Source organism: Eubalaena glacialis, chromosome X (genome assembly GCF_028564815.1).
Source record: "Eubalaena glacialis isolate mEubGla1 chromosome X, mEubGla1.1.hap2.+ XY, whole genome shotgun sequence".
Lineage (NCBI taxonomy): Eukaryota > Metazoa > Chordata > Mammalia > Artiodactyla > Balaenidae > Eubalaena > Eubalaena glacialis.
Window position 1 is genome coordinate 34654565 of NC_083736.1, and position 23572 is coordinate 34678136.

A 23572-nucleotide genomic window follows, 5' to 3' on the forward strand; every position below is an offset into this window, starting at 1 on the left:
GCTGTGGAGGTAACGCTGAGTCTTCAAAGAGGAACTGGAGTTCTACAAGTGGAGAAGAGTGGAAAGGGTATTTTAGCTATGTTCATTTCCTGCAGAGGAGCCAATAGAGTGGGAAAGGTTACAAATTCAGGAGTGCACTGGGATACAGTTAATGAAAGAAGACCCAGAGGAGACAGGGGAGAGGCAGTGGATTTACGTGACACAGGAGGAGGGAGAGTTTTTTCCCTTTAAGGAACTCTACCAAAACTCCTCTCTCAAAAGTAATCACTGGCTTACTAATTCACATTACCATTAGTCTCTTTTCAGCACCTGCCCTGCTTGATCATTCTGTAGTTCTTAACAGTGTCCTTCTTTTCTTACCTTCCTTGTCCTTTCGTGGTTTACCTAAGGTGTATCTACAGAGAACTATATAAAGCTAACCATCCTCCTGCATTCTGCTGTTGGCCTCTTCAACCCTTGTTCAATATATATTTCCCCTCCAATTCCGCCACATCCATGGGCCAATCTTACTCTCTCTCTCTCTCTCCCCCCACTCCCAGACGCTTCCCTTGACTATGACATTTGCACAGCCATCTGTGAGACATCTCCTTCTGGATGTCGCCAGAAAACTCAGATTCCACAAGTCCCCAGATGAACTCATTGCCCCTTCACTAAACTCCCCCTAGATTTGCCACACCTTCTGGTAGTCTCACAAGTAAAACATTTCAGAGTCGACCCTAGACTTCTGGCCTTACTCAGTCTGAACATCTCTTTCCTCTCCATTAGCTCTCCTCTCACCTGACACCCCCATCTTTTTCAGGCTCTAATCATCTATGATCTAACAATGTCCATAATCTCTGTACTTGTCAGGGTTCTTGGTGGCAAACCACAAAATTGGACCCTGGCTAATCAAAACAGAAAAGGCATTTTTAGAAGGATGTCTGGTAGCCGATGGGGAAGGCCGCAGAACTTTGCTCAGAAAATGGGAAGCATCATATGGAGTGGAGCCTTGTCTTCCATCTGTCTTTCTTTGCTTTTTTTTAACATCTTTATTGGAGTATAATTGCTTTACATTGTTGTGTTAGTTGCTGCTGCATAACAAAGTGAATCAGCTATACGTATACATACATCCCCATACACCCTCCCTCTTTTTTTTTTTAAATCTTTATTGGAGTATAATTGCTTTTCAATGGTGTCTTAGTTTCTGCTTTATAACAAAGTGAATCTGTTATACGTATACATATATCCCCATATCTCTTCCCTCTTGCGTCTCCCTCCCTCCCACCCTCCCTATCCCACCCCTCTAGGCGGTCACAAAGCACTGAGCTGATCTCCCTGTGCTATGCAGCTGCTTCCCACTGGCAATCTATTCTACATTTGGTAGTGTATATATGTCCATGCCACCCTCTCACTTCGTCTCAGCTTACTCTTCCCACTCCCCGTGTCCTCAAGTCCATTCTCTACATCTGCATCTTTATTCCTGTCCTGCCCCTAGGTTCCTCAGAACCATTTTTTTTTTTTTAGATTCCATATATATGCGTTAGCATACGGTATTTGTTTTTCTCCTTCTGACTTACTTCATTCTGTATGACAGACTCTAGGCCCAACCACCTCACTACAAATAACTCAATTTCGTTCCTTTTTATGAATGAGTAATATTCCATTGTATATATGTGCCACATCTTCTTTATCCATTCATCTGTTGATGGACACTTAGGTTGCTTCCACGTCCTGGCTATTGTAAATAGAGCTGCAGTGAACATTGTGGTCCATGACTCTTTTTGAATTATGGTTTTCTCAGGGTATATGCCCAGTAGTGGGATTGCTGGGTCATATGGTAGTTCTATTTTTAGTTTTTTAAGGAACCTCCATACAGCTCTCCATAGTGGCTGTATCAATTTACATTCCCACCAACAGTGCAAGAGGGTTCCCTTTTCTCCACACCCTCTCCAGCATTTATTGTTTGTAGATTTTTAATGATGCCCATTCTGACTGGTGTGAGGTGATACCTCATTGTAGTTTTGATTTGCATTTCTCTAATGATTAGTGATGTTCAGCATTCTTTCATGTGTTTGTTGGCAATCTGTATATCTTCTTTGGAGAAATGTCTATTTAGGTCCTCTGTCCATTTTTGGATTGGGTTGTTTGTTTTTTTGATATTCAGCTGCATGAGCTGCTTGTAAATTTTGGAGGTTAATCCTTTGTCAGTTGCTTCATTTGCAAATATTTTCTCCCATTCTGAGGGTTGTCTTTTCGTCTTGTTTATGGTTTCCTTTGCTGTGCAAAAGCTTTGAAGTTTCATTAGGTCCCATTTGTTTATTTTTGTTTTTATTTCCATTTCTCTAGGAGGTGGGTCAAAAAGGATCTTGTTGTGATTTATGTCATAGAGTGTTCTGCCTATGTTTTCCTCTAGGAGTTTTAGAGTGTCTGGCCTTACATTTAGGTCTTTAATCCATTTTGAGTTTATTTTTGTGTATGGTGTTAGGGAGTGTTCTAATTTCATTCTTTTACATGTAGTTGTCCAGTTTTCCCAGCACCATTTTTTGAAGAGGCTGCCTTTCCTCCATTTTATATTCTTGCCTCCTTTGTCACAGATTAGTTGACCATAGGTGCATGGGTTTATCTCTGGGCTTTCTATCCTGTTCCATTGATCTATGTTTCTGTTTTTGTGCCAGTACCATATTGTCTTGATTACTGTAGCTTTGTAGTATAGTCTGAAGTCAGGGAGTCTGATTCCTCCAGCTCTGTTTTTTTCCCTCAAGACTGCTTTGGCTCTTCGGGGTCTTTTGTGTCTCCATACAAATTTTAAGACTTTTTGTTCTAGTTCTGTAAAAAAAAAAAAAAAAAGCCACTGGTAATTTGATAGGGATTGCACTGAATCTGTAGATTGCTTTGGGTAGTATAGTCATTTTCACAATATTGATTCTTCCGATCCAAGAACATGGTATATCTCTCCATCTGTTTGTGTCATTTTTGATTTCTTTCATCAGTGTCTTATAGTTTTCTGAGTACAGGTTTTTTACCTCCTCTAGGTAGGTTTATTCCTAGGTATTTTATTCTTTTTGTTGCAATGGGAAATGGGAGTATTTCCTGTCCTGACATTTTTCCCCAAACAGGAAGGGTGCTCAGATGTTGGGCTGCCCAAAGTGATAAACATATCATCTAGTTTTTTCTAACCCTCTTTTTGTAGATGCTATTGGTGCTCTGCCCAGATCAATTTGACCAGCCAGGACAGCCAAACCCCCAGCTGCTTGTGAGTGCTGCAGCTGACAGCTTACATCTGTGATGTTCTCAGGAGTGCCCTTGGCTAACTGGGACGGCCAATGATAGAGGCACAAGAGCCTGAACCCTTTGCCCTGTCTCTGCAGTGAGATTTGTGCTCCAGAATCTGTCTTGTGTCAAGCCAAGGTTAGATTTTGCCTAAGATCACATCCTTGCTTGATTCCTTCTCCTGCCCTATTCGGCTTCCCTTACTTGTGTACAGTTTTCCCCGGAGTATATTCCTTCAATAAACCCCTGTCTCAGGCTCTGTTTCCAGAAAACTCAACCTAAAATCCACCCTTAAACAGAGGCAATACAACTCCTACTTCATTTCTTTCAATCGCACTTACCACTCACTCTGTATGACAATTTTTTTATACACATGCACATTATACATATTCCTTAATAGGCTATAGAATCCTTGAGGGCAGGGAATATGTGGGTTTTTTTCCCCTCTTCTTAAGTACTAGCATACATGTAATAGGAACTTTAAAAAAAAAAAGGTAAGCTGAACCTAACTGAAAATAAAGGCCAGATCACAGTGGATTAAAAAAATGAATAGAAGTGAGCGAGTCGAGACAATAAATGTAGTGATAGGCTATTCTTTCCAATGTCTAAATGTCGTTATTGGCTTACCTATTTTATCCCCCTACTACACTGTGGATGATAGAGCAAAAACAAGTTTTTAGTAAGTAGTCTCTGGCCAAAAGGATTTCATAACAAGACATAGAGTTTATGCAATCTGGTTAATTTCCCAAAGGGGTCAGATTTATTCTTTCTTTTCTAGTTTCATTATTACCTACTCAGGAAGGGCTCAGGTGTAAAATTTTGTGACTTAGCAATTTGTTCCATTCGAATGTCGGAAAATAAGCCCGGATGGTCAGGATGAAGGATTTCACCCACTGTGTTCGCATATTTCAAACCTATATTCCTTATCACTCATCTGTTATGCACAATTACTTCATATTTGGCATATGATTCCAGTTTTATTACCATGTTGGCTCAAGGGTAGGAGTCTGTGTGTGATGGATATGAGACAAAGTTTACTAAGCATTTATTATATATAGAATACGGTTTTATCAATTGTTGGGGGTTAGACGGTTGACAAGAAAGAATAGAAAGTGTCTCTATGCAGAAGGAGCTCAAGCTAGCTAGAATCATGGCATCCACAGCGTAGGATCACATACAGAGGACCTCCATTAACCAGTTTCAAATTGATTAATAATTAATGCTGAGCCTGTAAGATCCAAGAGGGTATAGCACAATGGGATGATAAGCAAGCACCAGGTCTATCAAGAAAGAACGTTTTTTGGAGAGAAATTTTCAAGTGTGCGGATGAACCTCATTTTAAAAGACACTTTCTATATTTGCAAATGAAGCGACTGACAAAAGATTAATCTCCAAAATACACAAGCAGCTCAATATCAAAAAAACAAACAACCCAATCCAAAAATGGGTGGAAGACCTAAATAGACATTTCTCCAAAGAAGGCATAGAGATTGTCAACAAACACATGAAAAGATGCTCAACATCACTAATCATTAGAGAAATGCAAATCAAAACCACAATGAGGTATCACCTCACACCAGCCAGAATGGCCATCACCAAAAAATCTAAGAAACAATAAATGCTGGAGAGGGTGTGGAGAAAGGGGAACCCTCCTGCACTGTTGGTGGGAATGTAAATTGATACAGCCACTATGGAGAACAGTATGGAGGTTCCTCAGAAAACTAAAAATAGAATTACCACATGATCCAGCAATCCCGCTCCTGGGCATATATATCCAAAACTATAATTTAAAAAGATACATGCACCCCTATGTTCATAGCAACACTATTCACAATAGCCAAGACATGGAAACAACCTAAGTGTCCATCGGCAGATGAATGGATAAAGAAGATGTGGCACATATGTACAATGGAATATTACTCATTCATAAAAAGGAACGAAACTGAGTTATTTGTAGTGAGGTGGATGGACCTAGAGTCTGTCATACAGAGTGACGTAAGTCAGAAAGAGAAAAACAAATACCATATGCTAAAGCGTATATATGGAATCTAAAAAAACGGTACTGATGAACCTAGTGGCAGGGCAGGAATAAAGATGCAGACGTAGAGAATGGACTTGAGGACACAGCGGAGGAAGGGGAAGCTGGGACAAAGTGAGGGAGTGGCATGGACATATATACACTAGCAAATGTAAAATAGATAGCTAGTGGGAAGCAGCCACACAGCACAGGGAGATTAGCTCGATGCTTTGCGATGACCTAGAGGGGTGGGATAGGGAGGGTGGGAGGGAGGCTCAAGAAGGAGGGGATATGGGGATATATGTATACATATAGCTGATTCACTTTGTTGTTCAGCAGAAACTAACACAACATTGTAAAGCAATTATACTCCAATAAAGATGTGAAAAAATACATAAAATAAAAATGGTTTTATCTATGTCCAAAAAAAAAAGTAAAATAAAATAAAAGACACTTTCTCAATATTCCTTTCTAGCCCATGCCCTCCTGCTCATTTTTACTCTAGAATTCTCAAGACATGATTCTGGACATGCTATAACCAAACACTGGGACAAACTGAGTGGGTGGTGATCAGTCTGGATTTGAGGCTGAGCTGCTGCCGTTTGGTGAGATGCCATTGGTCCAAGTTCTGACCCTCGTACTCACAAATACATGGCTTTCTTTTTCTCAGTGAACCCAAATGTGAACAGTTCTACATGAGGGATCAGCAGGCTTTTTCTGTAAGGCGTAAATATTTTAGAATTTACAGACCTATGGTCTTAATCACAGCTATTCAACTCTGTCACAGTAGTGTGAAAGCCACAAAGAATATGTAAATGAATGGGTGTCGCTGCAGTCCCAATAAAACTTTATTTATAAAAGCAGCTGGCTGGTCAGATTTGACACACAGGTTGTAGTTTGCCAATCCCTGTTCTAGAAGATTGACTTACACCAACAGTATTTCCAAGAGTCACTAATCAGCCAGATAAGACTCACATATAACCAGGACAGATTACCTCCCAAGAACGTCCTACCAGAAATTAGCCATTAATGTAACTATACTACAAATCAAAAGGTTGCTTAGTAAGCAGTGGGTCAGGCAGATTTTCTTGGTTTTTGTTCTTCCAGAAGTGACCCTGAGAAAATGGTTTAAATGCCAAGTATTTACTTGGCAGATAATCCCTGGAAATACCAGTAACAAGTAGAAAAGTAAAGCAGGGAAGGGAAGGAAGCCAGTAAAATTTGCATAGATGAGAAGGATCACTAAGGGCAACTTCCTGATAGAACATGCCTCAGATTTATTCTACTCATGAGGCAAGGGAGTGGGGATATTTATCCAGTAATGCCATCAGTCATTGGTTGAGGGTTGCTTCTGGGAGGGCAGAGGGCAGAGAGGGCTCCAGTATCCAGAGAGAGGATTCAGGCAAAGAGTTGCAGGTGCTGGCAGCTGGAAGTTGGGCAGCATGGATGGACATGGGAAATGTCAAGGGGATATGAGTGGGGCATCAACAGCATCTGCTACACCTTTTTTCTCCCAAGTGATATTCATAATAAGGTAATATGAATTAATGAGTAAATTTTCTACTATAGGAATTTTTCTGAATAAGTGGAACTGGTCCTGTAGAAACCAACCAACCTTCCTCTCCATGGTGTTGGATGGGTACTAATACATATTTTAAACAGCTAACCTCTTTTCTGAAATATTCCTCATGAGGCAACCATACTTCATGTAATCCTAACATGGAACACGTTAGAACTGTCATGATGATAGCTTACTTTTGTTGGCTTATATTTTGTTTTATGGTTTCCTTTTTGAGAATTAAGGAAACATGGAGCTTCATACAACTCAACAACAACAAAACAAACAACCCAATCCAAAAATGGGCAGAAGACCTAAGTAGACATTTCTCCAAAGAAGACATACAGATGGCCAACAGCCTCATGAAAAGATGCTCAACATCACTAATTATTAGAGAAATGCAAATCAAAACTACAATGAGGTACCACCTCACACCGGTCAGAATGGCCATCATTAAAAAGTCTACAAACAACAAATGCTGAAGAGGGTGTGGAGAAAAGGGAACCCTCCTACACCGTTGGTGGGAATGTAAGGTGGTGCAGCCACTATGGAGAACAGTATGGAGGTTCCTCAGAAAACTAAAAATAGAATTACCACATGATCCAGCAATCCCGCTCCTGGGCATATATATCCAAAACTATAATTTAAAAAGATACATGCACCCCTATGTTCATAGCAACACTATTCACAATAGCCAAGACATGGAAACAACCTAAATGTCCATCGGCAGATGAATGAATAAAGAAGAGGTGGTACATATATACAATAGAATACTACTCAGCCATAAAAAAGAATGAAATAATGCTATTTGCAGCAACATGGATGCAACTAGAGATTATCGTACTAAGTGAAGTCAGTCAAGAAGAGAAAGACAAATACCATATGATATCACTTATATGTGGAATCTAAAGTAGGACACAAATGAACCTATCTATGAAACGGAAACAGAATCACAGATGTAGAAAACAGACTGGTGGTTGCCAAGGGGGAGGGGGTGGGGAAGGGATGGAGTGGGAGGCTGTGGTTAGCAGATGTAAGCTTTTATATATAGGATGGATAAACAACAAGGTCCTACTGTATAGCACAGAGAACTATGTTCAATATCCTATAATAAACCATAATGAAAAGAATGTAAAAAAACAGAATATATATATATATAGCTGAATCACTTTGCTGTACAGCAGAAATTAACACAACACTGTAAATCAACTATACTTCAATTAAAAGTATATATATATATATGTATATATATAAAGTAAAAAGGAAACATGGGGCTTGCTAACCAGAGGTGAGGTCAATACTTGTCCCATTCTTGTTTGGCCTCTGTCTGTGGCAGTTCAGTGCACTACGTGCTCTGTGCTGCCATGTTTATTGTGAGAGGAGACCAAAGGCTGGCCTATGGAAGAGAGAAAGTGCACCAGCAGCGGAAGAAGAAAAGTGGGCAATGAGGCCAGGGGATGAAGACCTGAGAGAATCAGAAGCAGCGGGGTTTGGACAGAAGTAGGGCGAGCAATAATCACTGCAGCCTAGGGGAAAAGGAAGAGATAGAAACAGACCTTTTCTGACTCCTAAAATTGATTTGTTATGAGTACTAACAATAATGGCGGTGATGGGAGGATTTGAGGGTATTCATTTCATATATCCAGGATCTGTGCTTTTAGCTTCTCTCCGTTGCTCTCCACCAGAGACTGCATTTTCTTTCTTTTGGTCTGGCTGTTTGGGCTTGTAGTTCCCCCCAGAGGGACTGCTTCTGATCACCTGTAACCTACTCCAGGGGGGACCCAGGATAAACTCCATGGTAACGGCTGAACACAACGATAGGGAGGATCACGGCTATCTTCTTTGTCAAGTCACGTGAACCCTTGGGGGTTGACTAACCAGGCAGAGTTACTCTGGAGCAACTATGGAAAACGAAGAGTGTGTCTCTACTCTCTGGCTCCACAGCCCGGGTTTTGGAACACACGCCCATTAAAGAAGGAACTCCACAATTCTGGCATATTCAGGGCAAAATAATTTTTAAGCTGTTCCACTGACTTTGTGAACCACTGCCACCCTCCTTGGAAGCCAACCAACAGCAGTATAAGCTGAGCAGCTGAGAGCATAGGTTTTGGCATCATGCAGACCTAAGGTAGACTGTGTCTCAGCTACTAAGTTCTGTTGCATGGTACATTCCTCCAGGCATACATGTCAATACCTCACTGAGGATCCTGTGAAGAATCCACTCTCACAAGAGCATCTGAGGGCAATGTAGACTTTCTTAAGATTCCACAGTGGAGATCAAGAAGGAATTTATATCATGCTACCCAAAGTAATCAACTTCAATATCTCTGACATTTATCTTCTCCCAAATCCCTTCTTAGCCTTCTTTGATACAATGATTTTCTCTCTGTCCTTCCTCCATACAATGCCCAGCGTCACTGGCTCCATTCTTGTCATCCTCACCCCTACTTATTTTCTCTTCCATCTTGCTACGCAGAGTCCCCTCCAGATCTCTAGCTTGGCAACATAAAAAGTTCTCCAGTTAACAGGACCTTTTGAGAAGGCAAGTGGGATTATGTAGTATTGGTTGCAAGAAGCAGAGGGAATTCCTTCTTATGTCTCACGTTTGTGTAAAGGACCTTTCCTTAATTGGTATTTCTTTCTGTGTTTCCACTTCATTCCTTGAGAAAGAAACACATGGGAGCAACACAGCTAGCTTCTCTCTGCTCCCTTGTCCATTCCTCTTCAGGAATGAAAGAGTAACTTTTCTAATCAGAGACAGTAGGAAAAGGAACACAGTAGGTCTGTGTGGCAGCCCTGGAGGGGTGCCACTCAGATCCCCCTTCAAGAAAGAACTTGACAGTGAGTTGCAACAAGTGAAGTTAGTTGACAGCCTCCAGATTTTGAAAGCCATGTTCTTCTTCTTGGGCAGCCCCAACCAATGACTGAACATAGCAGGAGTGCCATGGCCTGGCATTTCAGCCCAAGGTGGTACCCCTTTAATAGACAGCGCTTGCTGTGGAGCTCCCCACTGGCTTGGCAGATGTTTTGTCAAATGTGCATTGAGATCCCAGGCTCTCCTGCCCAATTGTGCTTTCTCCTTCTTTTATCTTTCAAAACTTTACCTCTCAATAAAATTTTTGCACTCCTGTGTCTCAGAGTCTGCCTCTCACAAGACCCAACGAACACAGTGTGGCTCTATAGCTTTACCCCTTCTCTGTCCGTCTGTCTGTCTGTCTGTCTCTCTCTCTCCCCCGCCACCCCAAAGATTCACCCTCTCTCACAAACTCCCTGGGGTAAGTTCCCCAGGAATGATTTCCCCCTGCAAGTGGGAGGCTGCATTCTCAGACATGCTGTCAGGAAGGGAGGTTCTGGGGGACTCATTATGGCCACATGTTCCGTTTCATTGTACAATTCAATCTTAGAGTGACAAAGCTGATATTTTTCTCTCTTATCTATTTGATTCTTGTGTCTTATGTCTCAACTGGTTTTTGGCTCAAGAGGGAAACAAAGAGCTGATTTATTTATTCCCTTGACTCCAGCATGAATAGAAAAAAAAATTCTTACCTGTAATTTGGAATACTTGAATGATTTCCTGGAGGCCATATAGGGCATTTCTTCTACTCTTTTGTAATGAATTCATTAAAAAAAAACCTCATCAAAGGCATGGTCTTAAAAGGTGATGAATATTTAGCAGGGTGACAGACGGAACTGGGTACATCCCCAATTTCCTCACTCTCTTGGAGGGACGATTCTGCAGCATGATCCTCAGTCTCTCAGAGGGTCCCTCGGAGAATTGAGCTCCATAGCAATAACTCACTTATTAACACCTCTTTTATTGAATTTCCTCCCTTTCCACCGCTCTTCCCTCTCTGTGCTTCCTGTTTTCACTCCAAAAATATACTACTTGCATCCAACACTTTTCTTAGCATATACTTTGGGTAGAACTCAAACTAAGACACCACCCCGATCCTACCAGACCTTCTTCAGGAAATTAGAAGAATTAGCGAGTTGATGAGAAAACAGGAAGAAGCAGACATGGGGAGTGCAGCCAAATCACAGAAATTGTGGAGTTTTCATGTGAAGGGCCAGGAACTCCTATAGTGACTGTTTCCAGAAAGGCCTTGACTACAGAACCCCTCTCTAGTTCAAGCTCCCATGAGGCTCAGTCCCATGTCCGTGAGTTCGCCTGCTGCTAATTTAAGTACGTTTCTGTTCCTTGCAGGTTAAATAGCTTTGACTCAACCGCAAGGCCAAATAAATTCAAGCTCGCTCCAAATATGTCTCTTCAGATCAGGTTATTCTCATGTGCAGTGCAGAAACTGAGGTTGCTAGCAGGTCCCTCATAAATGACAGTCCTTTTTAACCATCACATTCTAAGATGTCGGAGAAGCTCCAGTCCCAACAGCAACTCATTATTAAATCATTTTGAAGTTGGGAAGGTAGGCCTGGAAACATTTCTGCAGAGAGCTGCTTGGTTATTTTGTTTTGATTACTGTTAGTTTCTGATCAGCCCCTCAAGGAGGGAGAGTATCCGATTTGAAGGTCCACAGTCCCATATAACATCACCTTTCTTAGACAGCCCAGGGATCACTGATCAAGAATGAATATTTCTTGATAAAATATTCAAGTCAAAACTTCTTAAACGTTATTCCAGCTTAGTAAGAGGAAGGGCAGGGCATGGGATTGGGTAGCAGGTAGGACCTACATCACAGAGAGGATGCTCCTCTGAGGAAGGCAATCATAGCCGTGTTTGTGAAGATCCCTTTTCTTCAGCTAATTACCTCAGCAGAGGAGAGCGTGAAGGAATTGAGTGGGGAAAGGAGGTCCCTGCAACCACAGGCACAGCTTTGGGAAATACATTCCTTGTGGTCATTATCATTGTCCATTTCATAAATAAGCCCAAGTAGATAAAGTCAGCCTTGTTAACCAAACATCTCTACAACCAGTCGATAAAGGGCTCAGGTGATGCAGACCATATGGTTTCACCCAGCTCGTGTATTTTGGGATTTTGAGATAATGCTTTGTGAGGTCCCTTCCTCTAAAGAGATATCTATGTAGTGTGGCTTCCTAGGAAAGAGACTCAGCAGGCCCCATCAGGGGTTGCCATGTTAGTGCTGCAGACTGCAGGGTTTGGCAGAAGGAGGCCTGGAGAAACTATACAAGTTGAGATCTTTGGTGAGGTCCCTCGGCTGCAGGGCTAAATCACACTGGCCAGCACTACAAGGAACCATACTTAACCCTAGCTCTTGCCAAGTTTTTATCTAGTCCAGGTCACAGAGGGATTTTAGGTACCTCCTGCTGTGCAAACTTTCTTGATCCTCATGCTGTGCTGAAAATATCCTGCTAAGAAAACTGGAAGGGGCTTCCCTGGTGGCGCAGTGGTTAAGAATCCGCCTGCCAATGCAGGGGACATGGGTTCGAGCCCTGGTCCGGGAAGATCCCACATACGGCGAAGCAACTAAGCCCGTGGGCCACAACTACTGAGCCTGCACTCTAGAGCCCACGAGTCACAACTACTGAGCCCGAGTGCCACAACTACTGAAGCCCGCACGCCTAGAGCCTGTGCTCCACAACAAGAGAAGCCACCGCAATGAGAAGCCCGCGCACCGCAATGAAGAGTAGCTCCCAGTCGCCGCAACTAGAGAAAAGCCCATGCGCAGCAACGAAGACCCAACACAGCCAAAAATAAAAAAAAAAAATTTATAAAAAAAAAAAAAGAAAAAGAAAACTGGAAGACCCCACTTAACCAAGTGTCAAAGATGTTATTACCAACAGCAGATAAACCAACATCGTGTGCCTCCTGATGTGACGCTCGAAGAAGGACACATAGCTACTTATGTAGCGTCTCTGCCAGAAGAGTACATAAACCAAATCTAATCATGCGGAAACATCAGACAAACCCAAACTGAGAGACTCCTCCACAACAGCCGGCCTATATTCTCTAAGCATATCTGTGTCATGAAAGACAGAGGCCAAGAGCTAGTCCATATTAAAGGAGATTAGAGAGACAGGACAGTTAAATGCAATATACATAAACCTGGATTAGATCTAGGGGGAAAAAAGAGAATTGCCAGGACGGCATCGTCGGGACAATTGGTGAAAATTGAATGTGGACTCTATATAAAAAATAGCATTGTATCAAAGTTAGATTTCCTGAATTTGATACTTATACTATGGTTTTGTAAGAGAACTGCTTGTTTTTAGGTGATATTAGCTACACCCAACTGCCTCTTCAACTTGAAATAATTAAGTACGTGTGTGTACACACACACGTACAATGTGGAAAAATGTTAACAACTGACATATCTAGATAAAAGGTAAAGTTAGGGAGTTATGTGTATGATACATGCGATTCTTCTGTAAGTTTTAAGTTACTTCTCAATACAAAATTTTAAAGGCCAACTTTATGAATATTCTTTTATTAAAAATAAATAACATAGAGAAAGGTTTTTTAAATACCTTGATGCCACAGTAAAGTGGAAAGAGAATGGGCCTGAGGAGCCTGAGAATTCATTACTCTGAGCTCCACCAACAAATAACCGAGCATTTTGGTAGAAAGTCACTAAATCGTTCTGAGACTCAGTTTTCTATAAAATGAAAGAGCTGTTCTAAATAATCCCTAGGATGAGTTCTTGTCCTCACACTTTGCAGGACTCCTCTTTCCACAACTTCCCTCTAACAACACCACGTCACGAACTCTTTTTCGAGTATATTTATTCTTTATTGATTCCTTTAAGTATAGCAGCCTTCTTCCTGAAAGCAAAGCCACAAACCAGCAACAATGACCGGTTTCAATATAAATGGTCTGCAAATGCAATTTAATGCATATTTAAATAGAAGTGCATTCACAGGCAGTATAATTAATTCAGAGGCATTCTTCCCCAGGATTTTGGTATAGGTTCATTTCATCCATAGACTCAAGAGAACATAACTGAGGTATATAGAGCGTCAGCACATTTGACACATTTTAATAGAGAAGATACAGTTGGTATCCTAAGTAAATAAAGAAATGACAAAAAAAAATGAATAGTCTCATCAACAGATTATGACATTATCTGCTGGCAATACTAGTCTGACTCCTACTGATGCAATATAAGCCTGACAGCCAGCTATAAGAGTAATGAATCTGAGCAAAAACTGATTGCGAAATGTTCTTGGCTTAAACCTGGAGTAACCATCCTGCTGACCTAAGAGAAATCCATGCAGTAAATCGCTTCAGGAGGCATAAGGATCCAGAAAACTCTGCTTGTAAAGGGTAAAGCATCATTTTCATTTTGAGACCTACTTTTAGGTACTAAATTCAATTTTAGATGGCCTCAGCTTTTTTTTCCTGTCTCTAAAAGACCCAACTCACAAATGTGTCATGCTTTCAGTTTCGGAAAGCTGGCAATGGTAGTCTTCTCTCAGATGAATTTCAAGGCTTGTTCAGCTTGGTTAGTTAATTACAGTCCATCATGAAAAATACTAGGTCACGTTACTTCCATTTTTTGCAGAAGAGAGCAACGTGTGAATGAGCCTGGTCATTTAGTATTCAGCAACTAACGCTGGCTTTATACTGCTTGGCGGCGACATTGGTAGAGGTCAACTGCAAAGCACTGAGCAGGCAGGATAGAGTAACATGTCAGGAATGTGACAACTGCATAGTGTTACAGCACTATTTTTTCCTTCAACACAAATGCACTGAGCCACTGCCTCACCCCCAACGCTGTCATCTTGAAAAAATGACCTGACTTCTCTGTCCCCAAAATGTTCTATCTGTAAAATGGGGATATGATTTTATTTCTTGAAGATCAAGGACTGCACTCTCTCCTTAGGAGAACAAAGAGGTCCTACTTCAGAAGGAACTTTGAAGCTGTGAATCTAGGACCTTCCTTTGTTCCTTCCCAAAGCTCCACCGAAACAACAGGAAATGGAATTTTCTAAAGATAGAAACCTGAAAGGATAAGTACAGTAGAAGATAAGACAACAGTTTCCGAACAAAATTTGGAAACTGGAAAGCAGTAAATGATTTAGAAAACCTGGGAAATCTGAATCCTAAACTGGCAGCAGGGAAAGCTGAGAACCGATCTGATATACCCAGCCAGCACCTTGAAAAGCTTGAGACTGGGGGTGAGGGTGGGCCTAAAAGCGGGAGGATCGGGTGAAATTCTTTTTATGAAGACTTTAGATTCCAGATCCCCTACTTCACTATGTGCAGCATTTGATTGCGCTGTCTATACTCTGGCAGTGACTGGGGGTTGGTCTTTGGAGAGGATAGGAGACTTCTGGCCTGGAGAACACCAGCTACAGTTGAACTCAGGAGTACCGTATGAAAAACAGGGGATTAAGTCAGAAAGTATACACTGAATTTGATATGCTACTTCTCTCAGCCCTCTTCTTCCACTCAGACCCTGTAGCAATGGCAGCCAGACTTGTGCCTCCCAGGCAGGTTACCGGATAATACTTCTTTGTGGATGTAGACATCAAATGTCCCCCAAGGGAATATGCCAGCCATGTCACCACGCTACCATGTCACCCACGTTCAACAAGACCCACCTACTCCCATAGGGCTTCCAGTCAGCTTTTAAGTACTTCATTCTCAAGTATGAACTGAAGAGAGCAACCTTCTAAGGAGAGCCTCTAACCTGAAAGACTGAAGCCAAACAGAACAAAATGAAACCTACAAACAGAAAAAGGAGTGTGGTGGGGGAACTGAAATTGCAGGGAGAAGAAAACTTTAAAGAAGAGAATTCCGTTAATATCCCTAAAGAGAAAAGAGAATATTGCATCCATGAAATAAGAAGCGGGTGCTAGTAAAGGAACATTCAGAGAATCAAAAAAAAAAAAAAAAGCAGGTATTATAGAGATGAAAATTATGATAGAGAAATAAAATGTTTGGCGTATAAAGTTGAAGGAATCTTCCATAAGTAAAGCAAGAAGACAAAGAGATAGTATGGAAAAGATAAGAAAATTAAAGGACCAATCCAGATGGTCCAACAGCCAATTAATAAGAATTACAGAAAAACAGAACAAAGAAAATGGAGAGAAAGAAATTATTAAAGAACTAGTAATAAAATGCCCCACAACTGAAGGACCAAAGGTTTTAAAGGGCCTATTAAGCACCCAGCAAAATTTACAAAAATAGACCTACACCAAGACATATCATCACGAATTTTCAGAACCCTAGGGAAAAAAGAGACGATCCTACTTGCTTCCAGAGAGAGGAATAAACTGTTTCTATTCAAAAGGCCAAAGATTAGAATGACTTCAGTCCTCTCAACAGCAGCACAGTAGCTAAGAAAGCAATGGGGAAATGTCTTCAAGATTCTGAAGGAAAATGACTCTCAAGCTAGAATTCTATTTAATTACCAATGAAGTTTCAGAGGGCAATGAAAATATTTTTGAACAAGTAAAGTCCCCCCAAATTTGCTTCTTTAAAGCCCCTTCCCAGGAACCTACTAGAGGATGAGCTTCATCAAAATGAGGGAATAAATAAAGGAAAAGGGAGGTAAGGAAGCCAGGCAACTGTGGATGCAACTAAAGAAGCCACAGGGCTTCCCTGGTGGTGCAGTGGTTGAGAATCTGCCTGCCAATGCAGGGGACACGGGTTCAAGCCCTGGTCTGGGAAGATCCCACATGCCGCGGAGCAACTGGGCCCGTGAGCCACAACTACTGAGCCTGCGCGTCTGGAGCCTGTGTTCTGCAACAAGAGAGGCCGCGATAGTGAGAGGCCCGCACACCGCGATGAAGAGTGGCCCCCGCTCGCCGCAACTAGAGAAAGCCCTCGCACAGAAACGAAGACCCAACACAGCCAAAAATAAATAAATAAATTTTAAAAATTAAAAAAAAAAAGCCACAGAAATTCACAGGCTGAAGGGTGAGGAGAGATCACAGCATGGCAGCTGTGCCCAGGAGTAGAGACCCAGCAGTCCAGGTTGGAGGTGGTCAGAAGACTTTAGCTTTACTACTCAAGATGTTGAAATGGAGAGAATACCTGATGTATCAAAATTGTTAAGAGGAGATTTAGACAACTAATGGAGAGTTGGGGGTTGAATTGGTAATACGAATGTAGAAAACTAAACAAGCAAATAAACATTGGTGATCATCAACTCCAGGTAAAAGAAAAAGTTGTGCAAAAATAGAAAAATAACCATAGTATTGTATGGGGCTCAGTTGTGAAGAGAACTTACATAGTCAATGAAAATACAATACTGAACCACCATAATTATGCTATAACTAGATGAAGATCTCAGATGACCAGTGCATGGGGCGGGGGGACAGGGCTGGAAGTGAAAGGGAGCTAATCCTCATCATTAACAATGGGAAGTCAATAGATAAGGCTGAAAACTGAAAACAAGAAAGGGGGAAGCAAGTTATTTAAAGATATCAAACTAATAAGCTAAAATAATTGAAAACTGTTGCCACTGGAAGGGGAAATGCGGAAGTGATTTGACTTTTTATACTCTGTGCAAACAGAGCTTTGCTATAAATAAAAACTCAATTATAAGAAAGACGATATCAATAAGAAAAACAACAATAATTAAAGCACATCAAATATGCTTAAAATTATGTAAGGAAAACAATTTTTTTTTTTACTTTTATATATGTTGGAAATTTTCTATAGTAAAAGAAAGCTGGAAAGTTTTGAAAGCTGGAAAATATCCTTTCCTATACACACTGTATGGCAAAGTAACCAAACAGCTGATGAAAGAAATTTTCTGTTTTAGAAGTATCCCAGCAAGAAATGAAGAAATGATAGAGTTAGAATATTACCATTTTGTGACTCTAGTGAAATAATGGATCTGGAATGTGATCATCAGTGTCTGCTAACTACACAAAAAGCAAGAAAACATTATGAGCCTCATGATGGAAGTACACAACCCACATATGATGTATTGCCAAAAATTCAAATTAAGCAAAACAAACCTTTAGAGAAATTTGAACACTGACTGATGATATGAAAGAATTGTTATTTAATCATGTCAATGATATTGAGATTATTTTTCCTAAGTGTTCTTATGTTTTAGTAGAGGGGTTCTCAAACTTGAATGTATATCAGCAAGATTAATTAAAAAACAGGAGGTGAATTAAAAAACAGATGGCTGAGGCCCCATCCCCAGAGTTTTTGGTTCGGTGGATCTTTGGGAGAGCCTGAGAATTTGCATTTATGACTAGTTCCCAGATGATGCTGAAGCTGCTGATATGGGGACCACAAATTGAGAACCACTGTTTCAGAGATACATGGTAAAGTATTTACAGATGTAATTATATAATGTTTGAGATTTGTTTCAAATAATCTGGGAAGGAGAGAAAGGAGTAGGTAGGGGGTAATGCGCTGTAAATATTAACCATGAGTTGGCAACTGTGGATACTGGAAGATTAAAACATGAAGGTTCATTATACTTTTCTGTTTAGTTTTATTTATGTTGGAAATTTTTTATAGTAAAAGTGTTTTTTTATAAAGGAAGGAAGAAAGAAAGGTAAGAAGACAACCAAAATGAAATAAACTAAATAAGGTAAAATGTTTACAAGGATTTCCTTCGGGTGCTTTCAGATTTTTTAAAGAATGACCATGTACTACATTTAGTATTCAGAAAAATTATTAAAATTTATTCACACCTTAAAAATGTTATTGATCTGATATATTATTAGAATGAATAAAAGAGAGTTCAGCAAGGTTTCTGGATGTATGGGCAATACACAAAAATCAATTGCATTCTTACACACCAGCAATAAAGAGTTAGAAAAGGTAATTTCCAAGAAGGACTATCAATATTACAATTAAAATATAAAGTTCCTCAGGAGGGATAAATCTAACAGAAGTTGAGTAAAACTTCTATGCCAAAAATTTAAAAACTATTCAAAGATGATAAAGGTCTAAGTAAATGTAGAGATAAATCATATCAATGGATAAGAACACTCAATATTTTAAAGATATCCAGTCCACATATTAATCAATAAATTCTATGCAATTCCAATGAGAATTTCAACCACATTTTCTTGGGACTTTAGAAGCTGATTTTTAAATTAACATGGAAGAACAAAGGACCAAGAATAGCCAGGATTATTTTGAAAAGAGCTAGAGAGAAGGTCTTGCTTTGTCAGATATCAAGGCTTATTAGAAAGCTATAGTATCTAATACACAGTGGCATTGGTTCAGAGATAGATAGACAAATGGAACTGAGAGTTCAGAAACAGACCTGTGTGTATATAGAAACCTTACATATGATAGAAGTAGTATTGCAATTCAGTAGGGAAAGGATAAATGGCTTAATAAATGATATGGGGCAATAGGTTAACAACAGATAAAAAAATTGAATCCATACCCCATGGCATACGCCAAAAACAATTTTGGTAGATTGTGGTATTTAAATGTAAAAAGTAAAACTTTAAAATTTTTAGAAGGAAACTAGAAGATAATAATTTTTTTATGATTTGAGGGAAGGGGTTCTTAAACAGACATTAAAAGTATCAACCATAATGGAAAAGATTGATAAGTTGGAAAAGTTTAACTATATTAAAATTAAAAATGTCTATGCATTGAAAGATACCACAAAACAATGACCAGACAAGACACAGATTGTGAGAAGATTTTTATAATTACATATAACTGACAGGATTAGTTATCAGAATATATAAAAAGCTACAATAAATAAATATAAGAAAGACAGCCCAATCAAAAGTGGACAAAAGATGTGAACAAGCAATTCATAGACTAGGAAAACTCATTGACCAATGAATAGAGTAATGATGCAATAATGTGGGAGATCATAAGATACCATTTTATACCCATCATATTGACAAAAATTAAAATGTCTGATAATACCATGGGTTGATGAGGATGTAAACCACTGCAACCTCTCAGTTATTGCTTGTAAAGATTATAAGTTGCCTCAACCATTTTGTTTAAAATTCGGCATTATCTAGTAAAATATATGACATGCTTATCTTATGACCCAGCAATTCCAATCCTATGTATAGTCCCTAAAGAAACTCTCACACATAGAAATGATTAGACATTTACAGCATTATTTTAGTAGGAAAAAGAGTGAAACAGCTCTAATATTCATCAGTGTAAAATGGATAACTATATTATGGTATAGCATGGTCATACAATGAAATATCAATAGCATATGGCAATGAAAATCAATGAACTAGAACTACATGTATCAATAGAGGTAGATCTCAAAAACCTATGTTGATCAAAAAAGTAAGGTACAGACGGTATGTACAAAACGATACCATCTGTGTACAGTTTATCAACATGTATATATACATATATAAATTATATATAGGGCATAAAGTATACAAAGATATGAATAAAAATAAAAAATAGAAAATTTAGGATTGTGGTAACCTCTAGAGTGGGATGATACATAGTGTCCAATAAGGATTTGGTTTTAATATCATCCAACTAAAAATAATAGTAACAGAATGATTATAATACCATTTTCAAAATCTCACCACTGATTACTTTATGTACATGAAGTATTCAGGGAATTTTAATTAAGTGATAAAGTCACCAAGTTCTAGCCTGAGTAAATTGTAAAAAGCCATCACTAGCACCCTATGAAACTAAACAATGAGAATTACTGTTCAATCATTGCTACAATAAGAAAGATGACGATTCCTCCTTCAGACAACTCAGAGCAAAGCTGATTGCACCTTCTCTGCCAAGGCTATTTCCATCGGTTGGCTTGAGCTATTTTAAGTATCTGTCCGGTCTTGAGCAATTTCTACGTATCTCTTTGGCAGCAGTCCCAACATCCAAATTAGCAACCAGATGTATGAATAACCAAGCAAGATAAGAAATTGCTGTCTGCTAAGCCCCATTTGTCCAAAGGGAAAGTAAAATCCAACCCATTAACAATAACAAAAAGTATTCCTGTATCATAACTTAGTTGTGCTGCCATTTATAGAGTTATATAATTTTCACATTGAGACTTCACTATAGGTCTTTGCTTTTAGAAATGAGAGTGTGAAAAAATAAATAAAATAGAAATGAGAGAGTATGGCAGTCTAGTAAAACATTTAATTTAGTTATTTAAGTTCTGCTGTGATACATACTATGATGAACCACTCTGCCAAATAAGGGGAAAGGATATTATGTCCCATACTGACTTACAAAAAATAATTAAATACTAGATAAACAACAGTCTATGAATGTAGCCATTAAAATTATATTTTAAGGTACTTTTAATATTAAATACAGCACTTTCACAGTTTAAAAAAATCAAGACACCTGTGTAAATGCATAAAATTTATGAAAGGAATATATGAAAATGTTATATTTCCCTAGGTGTTGGGTTATGGGTTATATTTTTCAAATTTCCTACCATGAGCACATATTGCTCTTCTAAATGGAAAAATATTTTTACTGAGAATTCAGTATTATAATGTATGTAAGTATTTAAAGGACATACTTTCAATCCTAATTGCTGAGTTATTAATAGAAAGCCTGAATGATTGACTATTGCAATATGAAACTTCATTTGCATGTCTTGGTAATTTTTGTTCAAATATGTTAAGTGTTCTATTCCAATCAGAAGCAATGGTTCTTCCATTTTCCAAAATCATCTCTGAACAAATTTTTTTCTCCTCTGAATGGTACTTTCTCTACATGCCAGAAATTCCCCTTAGTCATTTGCCTGTGCATTTATAACTAACTGTGGTGGCTCTCAATTTGTGCTGCTTATTGGAACCACCTTGGGAATTCTAAAAAAATTCTAATGCTCAGGCCACACCCCTGACACATTAAATCAGAATTTATGTGGGTGGAATCCAGGCACTAGTAGTTTGAAGAGCTTCCCAAGTAATTCCAATGTACAGCCACTGCTGAGAATTAGTCAACTGGCCTTATTACTCAAAGTATGGTCCATGGACCAGAAGCATTGGCATTACCTAAGAACTTTTTTTTTTTTATAAATTTATTTTTTATTTTTGGCTGCCTTGGGTCTTCGTTGCTGTGCGCGGGCTTTCTCTAGTTGCATCGAGCAGGGGCTACTCTTTGTTGTGGTGCACGGGCTTCTCATTGCAGTGGCTTCTCTTGTTGAGGAGCACGGGCTTCAGTAGTTGTGGCTAGTGGGCTCTAGAGCACAGGCTTAGTTGCTCTGCGGCATGTGGGATCTTCCTGGACCAGGGCTCGAACCCATGGCCCCTGCATTGGCAGGCGGATTCTTAACCACTGCGCCACCAGGGAAGCCCTAAGAACTTATTAGAAGTACAGAATATTTGACACCAACCCAAACCTACTAAATCAGAATCTGCATTTTAAGAAGAGCCTTAGATTATTTACATGCGTGTTAAAGGTTGAAAGAGGTGTTCTAGAGTCCTCAAATTAGTGACTGAGATTAATAAGGGCACGGTCATGAGTGTAACCCATGTTCTACTCAGTAGTTTGGCTGTGTTTGAGATGCGTAATCCCTGGCGTTTATGTTTAATATTTTCTGATTTTAGGGTCATGTGAGTGGATAGTCTTTTGTGTCCATGGGTAGATGCATGATTGTAATGACTTCCCAAAGTAAAGGATTTTCTGTTCCTTGTTAGGAGTTCCTTATTAAGCCAGTGAAACCGAGCAGGATCATGTGGGGCCCTCCTGGGTCCTAATCCTTTCTGTGTCCCCCATTTCTTGTTTATAGGAAAAAGGCTTCAGCCTCCTAGGCCTTCCCTGAGTCCCAAAGGGCAGATTCAAACAGTTGCTAATCAGGGAAGTAAAGGAATGCAGAAACAAAGGAAGAGCAATCAAGAAAACAATAGTGCAGCGATTAAAGCAGGATCCTGGTTCCTGCTGAAGGAATGTATCAATACATAGTATCTTTGAGTTCTTCTGCTGGAATTAAGGCTCCCACCCAGGCGGAGGTTGACAACTTCAAGCTGAGCGCAAGATTCCTGGAGCACCGCCCTGTTATCTCACAATCAGAAGAAAGTCACACGCCCTGCAGCCCTCACCCCAAATTTTGCCTATAAAAATTTCAGAAACCTCCAAACCATCGGGGAGTTCAGAGGGTTTTGAGCATGAGCCACCCCTCTCCTTGCGTGGCCCTGCCATAAACCTTTCTCTGCTCCAAACTCCAATGTTTCGGTTTGTTTGGCCTCACTGTGCGGCACATGGACTTGCGTTCAGTGACAACAGGAAATCAATGATTTAATTACTCTGACAACATGTATGAACCTCATCACACAAGATTTTTCACAATCAGATTCTACCTCCTCAGTTACATTCCTGCTGGACCCCAAAGTCTTTCACCTTGTTGATTTACAGTGCTAGGCACAGAGGAAGCCCTCAATAAATGTTAGCTAGATATTGTTATTCCTGCCTTCACATGGCCAATATCCCTGACTAGAATGTCCACTTCCCTCCTTCCTCTCCTGGTATATGCAAACTTAGCATACAAATACCAACACGGACATCCTGTGTAGCATCCCCCTAACACCTCTAGTAAAGAGACCTTCCTGTGTGTGTGGCCTTCTGTGATCTGCAGTGAGGCTGTAGCTCCTCCTACTCTGTGTGCTCCTTCAGGGGAGGGACCAGATGTCCTTGAACTCCTAGGGTTCCTAGGCCTGTAACCGAGCAGGACCCATGGGGGCCTTCCCGGGACAGGCCTTCCCCCATATCCTCTGCTTTAGCTTCTCTCTGAAGTACCTAGATAAAAGTATTTGATGCACATTTCCTGAGGTGTTTTGCAGATGTAAAAAAAAAACCCTTCTCTCCAACAAATGGAAGATGTTAACTACTTGACAACCATGAGCACACAACCCCAGGCGTCCTGGAGCCTAAGGACTGATAA